The sequence below is a fragment of the Spermophilus citellus genome (assembly GCF_964194105.1).
Source record: "Spermophilus citellus genome assembly, chromosome: 11".
NCBI lineage: Eukaryota > Metazoa > Chordata > Mammalia > Rodentia > Sciuridae > Spermophilus > Spermophilus citellus.
Window position 1 is genome coordinate 92,530,833 of NC_138192.1, and position 10,357 is coordinate 92,541,189.

Here is a 10,357-nt window from a genome sequence, read left to right on the forward strand (position 1 = left end):
AAATGTCATTGAATAGGACCAAAATTAAAGTTTTAAAGTGAACTAAACTGGATTGTGCTTGTTATTCCTGGAAGTGACTGGAACCCTAAATGTGGCTGTACCAGAGTTTTTGTTAGGAGACATAACAGAGAGGTTGTGAGCATGGCAGAGGCGAAGGCAAGAGGCAGTAGAAAAAGGAAATCTTATGAGCTAGGATCGTTCAATAAACCAGCTGTGGTAGCCACTATTTTCATTAGCAACAAAGTGGCAACAGGCGGGTCTGAATGATAACTCTTTGGGGAAATGCACTGGTGATGAATCACTGTGTGATTATGCGGGTGGGGTTTCCCCTGAAGGGACTGAACTGCTCCCTGCCAGCTGTCCTCAGGAGAGGTCATTTCTGGGGCAGGAAATCAGAACTCTGGGACCCAGAGCTAGTCTACCTAGCTCTCCCAGGAAGAGAAGAAACTCTGGGGCCCTGGAGTGCTTATTCCTGGTGGGGGCAGGGCCTAGCATCAGCACTGCCTGATTTTGTGTTCTGTTTTCAGGTCATTGTCCCTGACTTTTGTTGTGATTTGATCAATGTCTCAAATACATTGGCTTCTGATGCCCTGGCGGAAATTAAGAGAAAAGGTCCACAACAACTCTGAGAGCAAAGTAGCGCAGCAGAGGGCTGCAGCTGTGGACATCAACGGGAACAGCCTGGCCAGGCGTGACATCTCACAACAGCTGATTATAGAAGTATGCATACGTGAGGGACAGGTTCTTGAATGCACATGACAGGGTTCCCTGGGAGAGTTCAAGATTCCTACGCATAGCAGAGGGCGCTGGGAGTGGGGGATTGAGGGTTGCCAAATTATGCCAATAAAACTAGTGTGAGTCAAGCCATTATCATTTTAGTGACACTATAATTAGTTATTCAACAATGGAACAAGCTCTTTGTCACTACAAGTGTTTAAAGTATAAATATTTTCTTTTTATTTAACATGTATTTATTTTATACTTATTTTATGTCAAGCACTGTGCTAATAAGTGCTCAGACAAACCCTATTAAAAATCTGGTGTTATAGATGAAGGACCTGAGGCTTGCCAACTGAAGTAAGTTGCCTAGGAATTTATCACTAATACATAGTAGGGACTCCAGACCTCCCTGACTTATAAATGTTGGCCTTCTGAGTTTTTCCACCTTCACGATGATGTTTAATGATGTATTTGTTAATGTGAGAAAACATACCCCAATCTGGTTTTCACTTTCGCTACAGTATTCGGTAAATTACATGAGACATTCAACACCAGTATAAAAGTGGCTTTGTTAGTTGATTTTGTCCAATTGTAGACTAATGTTCACTGTTCTGAGCATGTTTAAGGTAGGTTAGGCTAAGCTATGATGTTCAGTAGGTTAGGTGTTGTAAATGTATTTTTGACTTAGAATATTTTCAATTTATTATAATTATACTGGGAAAACCACATTGTAAATTAAAGTGCATTTGTGCCCTAGAACATGCTAGTCTAGCGGGGCAGCAATGACACAAATGCAGATGATGACTCATCGATGCAGGTGTGCATGAGCTGTTGCAGAGGCACATGAATTAGTGTCATGGGAGGGGAAGAATGGAATGGAGGGAAGGCGCTATAGGGTGTGCCTCTAAGGCTAAATTATATATGATGGAAAGGAGTTAAAGAAGGAGGGAGTGTTCTGGGGGTGAGTGACCAGCGGACATTGCAGACAAGAGGGCCAGCGGTGATACTTAATGAGATAGCTCAGTAAACATTCACTGAGCAGTTGAATGCCAGCATGGGCCAAGTCCCCCAGTCAGGATACCACATAGCTTTGGAGACAACAGGAGGTTAGGGAGACCCTGAGCCTGTTGGCATGGAGGACCAGGGGCAAGATGGGCAATGCTAGTGACTGCAGACATCAACAGGCCAAGAGCCAGGTGGTAAAAAAAGCAGCTGTGGGTGTGGCAGAAATGTTTGGAGATTGTTTTCTGAGAGCATAGTTTGTATTCTAAGGTTTCTGAAGTGGAGCACTTCCAGATGATAAGATTCACGCCTGGGTGGGAGCCTTGACCGAAAGAAACAGGGCTGAGGGTCATCGGCATTAGAAGAACGCTCCAACATTTTGAGGCTAAGTAGACTTCTTGTAACTCTGAGAATCTACAGTTCTATTAATTACTTGACTTTTCCCGAAATGAATGGGTTGGTTAAGTGCTGTAGCACACAGAAATTGGCTGTCTCATTAAAAGTTGCTGTTTTACTCAGCTTTTTGCAAATGCACTGCCAGGGTGTTACGATCAAAACCCGTGATTTTTGTAATAGTACCAAATAAACATCTGGGGTTTATGATGTGTGGACAGTGTTTGTTTTTGACTCTAACATCCCACAACCTGGTGCAATGAAAGCATACAAGACCAGTTCATTGGTCTGCAGGCAACTGATGAAGCTCAGATATGTATTACTGTAAGAAACAAATGGGTACAGGTAAACAGCTTAGTTAGAAGACTTCAAAAGGCTTTTCAGTCACCAGAGGTATCTCAGGTGTTTGTAAAAACCTTGAGAAGCTTCCATCAGTCCCATGCATCTCTTTATGTGAGGCATGTTGACCATCATCAGAATGAAAAGGCACCTCTGAGCATGGTCATGTTAAACAGAGAACTCTGGAACACTTCGGTATGCATTTACCTTGAACAACTGCCATTCTGAAGTTATGACTTCTTGCCCCATGAACTTTTAAACTTTTGTTTAAAAAGGATTATTGCCAAATATAATTGTTATATCTTGGCCTTTGTTTTTCCCCAGTAAGAAGATAGCATAGAGATATAGATAGATCATTTGAGTTGAGCTGAAAAGACTAATTTTTATCACTAGCAAAGGCAATGTGTCAGAAATTGGAGATTTGTCTTTGACAAGTAAATTGGGGTTGGTCTTTTTCAATTGCTATCTGCTTCTATGCAGCTCCATAACCTCTGGGAAAATGATCATTCTGGGCTCTTGAAAATCCCCATAATTTTTGTGTCTTTGGTTGAAATTCAAAAAGACAGTACTGAGAGGTATACTCCCAACCCAATTTCAGTCCTAGAGATGGAGTTCTTTATTATGTTTTATGTCTCACAGCCACGTTCCTTCCCTCCCACTTGCTGGAAAGGTCAATTGATCTCAACTCTGTCATTTGAGGAAAATGTTCCCAGTCTTTTTTTTTTTTAATTGCTTCAAGTTTCAGCTTGTGGTGAATTTTTCTGGTTAAATTAAAAAGGCCTCAAAGACCAAGAGGCAACATGAGAAGTTCAGAATGGAAATGCTGACTGCTTTCTGACTGCTGCTGCTGACAAGCATCTACTATACCTAAACCTCAAGGATGCAAACACGAATCTTGCACTTCTGGGTTTCTTGTAGGGTATGTGCTGGGAGTGACAACAGAAGTGCTGACTTCAGTGGAAATTCTCTTATCAAAGACCCTTACTAATGTTTTGAAAATTGGGTCTCCAGGCTCTGATAGGCCCCTCTGAGTGCCATGGTGATGCACTCCTGACCAATCTAACCTGCTATAATGAACAAAAAGAAATGAACCTTCTCTATTAATTTGGCCACTTAGTAGGAAGTCAATGCCTGAAAGGACATGGGGGCTTTCCAAGTTCCTAGTTGTCTGGAATTTAAGGGGAAGGTCTGGTGCCAACCAGGGCAAACCAAAAGCTCTGTGCATGTCCTGATATTCCCAAAGGCCTTGTTCCCTTAGACAACACTTCTTGGAACTTGAAATAAAAAGTCTCTATTATTTGCTCTTTCAGGAAATGATTCACGGTATTTCCAAAATCAACAGAATCTCTCTCATACAGCAGAATATTTGAATTCCCAAAGCAGAAATTACAGACCTCCACAATCTCCTTGTTTATTAAATGTATGTCTGTTAGTGTCTCATTGCTTGTGATTGTGGCAGTCAGGCCCCAAATAAAGCAAGGTAGAAACTTTAAAAGTTTGGATTCTTTTAATTAAAAAAAATTTTTTTTAGTCTCCCTGAAGCACACCCAGGGTCCTGGTTCTACCTTCTAGGAGAGCAATTTGATGCTGATGCAGAAGGGATGTGTGAGGGGCCATGGAAAGAACGCCAAAGATCAGACTCATCAGATCTTAGCCCAGCATCAACCGCCTAGTGGCAGCAGGACTCTGGGTTCTTTGAGCCTGCAACCTCAAAGCCTCAGTTTCCTTAATTATAAGAATGATAACATTTATTCAGGAGTTTGCATGAGATCAGAAGACCTCATATTTTAAAAAATATGAAAAAAAACAAAAATGATGTCTGAATGTCATTGTAAGTATTATACTTGGAAACTGAGCACTTTGTCATTTAAATGAAGGGATGGCAGTGAAGCAGAACCCCTTGTGATGGGCAAAACATTCTAACTCAGAATTCCTCTAAGTGGCTGGGAGGATTGATAATAGGATTTAGGCAGATGTTCATCTTCATATAGTCTCTGGAAAAAAAGCAGGGCTACTGTGTGGGCTCCAAGACACCAAATATTCGGTCCTATAAAGCCTTATGTCCTAATATACCTTATATAATCCTATGTCCTATATACTCTTATGTCATAGGGTTCAAGAGTGTCTGTACCTTATATACCCCTGAACCCTATGTATCCTTATTGTCTGTAGAACTCAAATTTCTTCTATTAGAATTCTCTTTAAAGGGGTTGGATCCCATTAGCAAAGAAGGAATGGTGCTATTTATACAACCAACAACACTCAATTCATCATCCCCTCTGTGATGGATGCTGGAGTATACTGACCACAGAAATGAAGCACTCATTGACCCAGCTTTCTGGACGGTTGCTCAATTTCTTCTGTTTTCTCCAGAAATTGTTTCAGAAGTTGCTTCCCTTAACTTGAGGGAGCTGTTAATGCCTGGTCAATGTAAAGGTAGGAAGCCTGACATCCTGGTCTCAACTTAAGACATCTTTGAGGAATCATCCAGATCCAGAGTCTCTGTGGGAGTGCCTGAGGTCATTGGAGCATCTGCTCCATGGTTCAGTTGAACCATTTTCCTCTGCCCAGTCTTGTTTCCCTGGATTCCACATAAGTGTTATTCCTAGGAGCATGCCATGCTAAGACTTAGCACAGCAGCCTGAGACTACTGTCCTCTAAAACATTGACTACAAGTTTGACCCTTGTCTGGTGCCCAGAATTGAGATTTCAGCAGGGTTTGTACCATTCCCAGACTGATAAAGGCAGCTCACTGTGACTAAACTATTTATAAAAACAATGTGGTTCCTAATGAACAGCCACTTTTCTTCTGGGAGTCTGGAATTTTAGTACATGCTAGGCCAAGGATGCCTACATGACCAACCCCCACTAAAAACCCTGGACATGGAGTCTCTAATGAGCTTCCCTTATAGATGGCATTTACTATGTATTGCCACACATGTCCTGTGTGACTCCACTGGAAGAAGACTCTTGGAAGCTTGCAACTGATTTCCTCAGGACTTCATCCTATGTATCTTTTCCCTTTGGTAACAATTCTTGATACCCTTTTGCTATAATAAATCATAGCTGTGAATACAACTATATGGTGAGTGCTGAATCCTACCAGCAAATCACCAAATTTCTCAATGAACTTCCTGCATGCAATATGCTATCATCTCAGAAAACTTGGCCTAGTACCCCCTCCTGACCTCTTCTCCAAGACCCAATCTTCCTTCCAGCTCAATTACAATTAATATTGACATTCTTCCAGTCCAGTCCCCCAATCTTAGAATCTTAGAATCAAAGTCAGTTCAATTGACCAAGTCCTTCCAAATCTATCCTTATAACATCTTCAGAATGTGACCCCTGCCTTCTCACCACTGTCACTGCCGTCATCATAATTTCCATCTGGACAATTGCATCAGTTCCTTACTTGTTCTCTTCCGAGTCCCACTGGCACACAGTGTTGCCAAGTGAATCTTCCTAATGTAAACTTTGGAAAAAGTGAGTTTCTTGCTTTAAAACCAAAACAACTTCAGATTTCTTTTCACTGATGTCAGAATAGTGTTAAACTCCTTAACAAGGCAGTCAAGGTTTCTGTGAACTGGTCATAGCCACTGTGCTGGTCACCCTCCTTTCCACCCCCTGTACTGTGCCTTGAGGCCATTTGAAACCTTATACTGCTCACCAAAGAACCCTGTGGTTTTTGCCTCCTTTTTCTCTTTATTTATGCTACTTCTTCCTTTTCAAAAGGTCCCTTGCTCATCTTGTGTCAGGACTTATCACTGTTTTCAATGCCAACAGTCTTTTGAGCAGCTTCTTCCATAAAACCTTCCCAGTCTGCCTCCTCATGGTAGAATTAAAATTTTATTCTCTGTTCTTCTATGGTAAAAAATAGATTCCTTTTTCCTATTCCCTTTTGATGAATGTCTCTGAAAATGATATCCAGTCTCCCTCTCCTTTCTTCTTTCAGCTAGATCAATAGACTTGGCTTAAAGAAGAGCCAGAGGGAATTCTTGGCAAAACTTTTTTTTCCTATGGGATAGAGAACCATCATCCATAATTTGTAAATTGAGCATTCTGAACCAAGGATCTCCAAATGTCCTGGGTCCTGGTTCCCTAAGAAAAACTGAACCTGTATCTGCTTATTTGGGGAAATTTTTAAAGTAACATTTTATGAATATGTAGAGCACACAGATAAATAGTAATTTTTCAAAGGTGAGATAAAAAAAATACATGTAGAAAGTTCTAACAGTTTCATCCCATATCCCAGAGAATTATTTCAATGAGGTGAGTGCATCCCTTCCTGGATACCCTTTCTTCCCACTCCCAGAACTCTGTGTGTTCAGTTTCTTCCTTTATGAACTTCCTGCCTTGAATAAAAAAAAGAAACAAAAAACAAAAAAAAAAAAACCCCAACTTTTCTCAATTACACTCTGATAAAAGCTAGGACATATTACTTCTTTTTGGCCCCAGTGCAAAAATAAAATCATCTTCTCAAAGGAAAAAATGGATTTCATAAACAAAGCAAGTTTCTTGTGGTTTAACTGCACCTCTATAGCCAGAAGTTGCCCAAAAGGAATATGAGTCTTAATTTGTTAAAGAGGGCATGATATCCAGGCAGTCCTGAGGACTTTGTTGTTGTGTTTGTTGCCATCAGACGGTTGTGTTTAAATCATACCTTCTGATATGCCCCATGATTAGGAGGACTTTTCAAAATCTGGACTAGGCTGAAAGTAAATTGTGGCCAAATACTTCTTTCTTAGTGATGACAGATTCAGATTCATAATATAGAACTTCAAGTGGCAATGACCTTAAACAATATGAAGGTGTCACCTCACTTCTGTTGCAACAACAGATTTGAGCAAACCTAGCAGAAAAACAAAAGGACAAGAAATACGTAAAAGAGAGCAGTACAAAAATAACTATAGGAAAGTTTTGGGAAATATGATCACATGCAAATTAGCACTAACCTTATACTTGAGAATATGACCAAAGTGAGGCTCAGAAAGAAAACATGTTGCAAAAGAACATTTACCCAACTTTGCATTTAATAAGATCTTTGACTTAAATTATTGAGGAAAGAGAGCCCAGAAAGGAAACTTCTGTTGTATAAGAAAATCTCTGGGCTAGTGTTCTGGAACATTTCCCCACATAACTTTAATGTAATTACATTAACATCAAATGAAACCTTTGTGTTTATAAATGGGCTTTCTATTTCTGCAACACAGCTTATCAAATGAGTATTACTGGAAACCACTATGCCAGAAGTCATTGAAAACAGATTCCACAATAACCACAAAATGCAAGCTAAGCATCATTAGTTACTGTTCCACACACCACCCTCTCACAGACACAGAGACACACACACATGCACACGCACACATGGAAAGACAGCCACAGTTCATTCTGTCTCTGAGTATAATTTTCCAAACCCAGCCACCAGCCCACCACTAGAAATGGACAACGTGGGTTTAAAACAAAATGAATCTTTTTCTTGGGCAAATTTCATTTCAATTAAGGTCAAAATAAATGGGACAGAAAGGGTATACAATTACTTTATTTTCCATAGTGGTGCTGGCATATTCTGTGTACACCTGGTGCCTCTAGGCAGAAATCTTTGCTTTATACACTGCCCCATTTTCACATGGCTCAAAGGTAGGAGAAGCTGAGAAGTGGAGAAAAACCCTTCCTACTATCTGTCAGCAGCTGTAGTGAATTATGAAGCAGATGTAGTCCTTGAGGGTGCAACGTGAAGCTGCTGGTGGTGGTGTTTTTGCCCAGTGAAGCTTGGATGCACATGAGCAAATGTAAATCAAGTTATGCAGGTGATTAGTAGAGTTTTATTTGCCTTTTTGAATTTAAATTGAAGAATTTAAATGTGAAATATGGTCACATGGCATTTTATCCAGTAGTCGACATTTTAAAAAATGCTGCAGAAATCTTGGAATGCAACTCGTCAGTTAATACAGAAATTCTGAAAAGAAGCTATTTTTATGTCTCTCCACAGTAGACATGTAATGTATATCTTAAGATTGTTTTATTCTGTTGGTCTTAAATCAAATACAGATTGAAGAACCTCATTATTCAATAGCTGGTAAGCCAAGAGAAGAGACACATCAAGGCATAGGCTCTTTTCTAGTTCTTGGGATGTGACATTTGTAATTTAGGTTAAATGTCTGTGATAAATGACTAAAAGTGCCAATTAGATATGTGAATTCTCTAACGGGATGAAAAACTCTTAATAATACCAAGGAAGAAAATACCAAAACGAAGTATAGATTGTAACTAATGGGCAAGATTGCATCTAAGAGAAATCAGCAACAAAGAAATTTTTTTTTCCTGACACCAAGATAAATTTTGAAGGAGAGTCCTCTTTTAGTCAATCAAGACTTGTCAGTGGTTGATCTGTAAGCTATTTTCTGCCATTGTTTTTTTTCTTCATCCAGTGCCCCTGCTCAGGGCTCTCTCTCCATGTTTTATTGAACTTCTTAATTGGAAAAAAGAGGACAATCTGAAAGTGACACCTCTTCACACATACACACATGGACCTCAACTGCCTGAGTCCTAATCTACACACCTCCTTTCTTAGGGAATACGGGGACTTTGAGAATAGCAAAGTAATCCCCCTCACATAGAAGCCAATATACTTTTCCAGATTTAGTCAGGAAAAGAGAAACTTTTGTAGGTACTTCCAACATAAGGGATTTAACACAGGGAATTGTTTGCAATGGTGTTGGAAGGACTAAAGTGGCAAAAGGAAGAAGAGATCTGAAAGCTCTGATGCTTGCTTCTAGGCTGGCACCCATGAACCTGTTCCTGGTACTGGGAAGCTACGGGTGCTGCTGCTTCAAGTACTGGAATTGTCAAAATTGACCCTCCGTGGCTCAGACTGTAATCAGAAAATTGATTTGCTGCTCCTAGGCTGCTATAGTCTGCAGCTACAATGCTTCCTGTACTGCAGCATCAGCTGGGGTTGAATTAAGAAGTAGAAAGTTTCTCCCTCCCTCCCACATTCTGATCTTTCCCAATGCCTGCAATTGGCAGATATTGATGGGAAACCCCTGGCAAGAAGTCTGGAAGTGTAACTTGCGGAATTCTAGCCCTCAGCAGTACAAAGCAGATTGTTAAAAATGAAGTATTAAGCTGAGAAACGACAGATAATCAAGGGTCTGACAATTTGTTGTAAACCAAAGCTTGCTAGACTTTTTATTAGGTCATGGTTCATAGTGAAATTAGGATAAATTGGAGAAGATTTGGGGGGCCTCTATGTGGGGCTTGATAAAACATCTACTAAACTTTATTTACATTATAATTTATGATGAATAAGTTCAATATAAAGCATAAGGGGAGATGTTGGGTATCAAATTTGTCTGGAATTTTCAAGTAAAATATTTTAAAATTTTAATGATAAAATTCAGCTTGCTTCCTTAACATGACTTATTTTATGTTGTGATTTGTGCTTGAAATGACTACATGTAATTCTTATCAATATTCTTCAGTGACGTTTCTCAAATTCTTCATAGTCCTTATTGATGTTCATATGTGGGTGGTAGAAGAATTTAACAATTCAAAAATTCACTGTCATTGAACACATATTGAAAGACGAATTGCTCTTCCTTTATTGACAAACATAGTGTTGACATTTCTTGTGATAATATGATGGCTTTTGAATTCAATCAAAAAATTGCAAATAAAGTTAATATGTTCCTATCATGCCTAATTTGTGGGCGTGGTTAACCAGCACCTGTCTTAGATGTTTCTAAAGGACACACTGCTGAAAATAGATGGAAGGTTTGGATAAATATGAAAAATGGAGACTTAGTGCTAAGGCTGTATTGGGAGTTATAACAGTCCAAAGCCCCTGACCAGCCTCCCCAAACACACCTCTCCTGCACCTTGGCCGATCAGGGCACAAACTCCC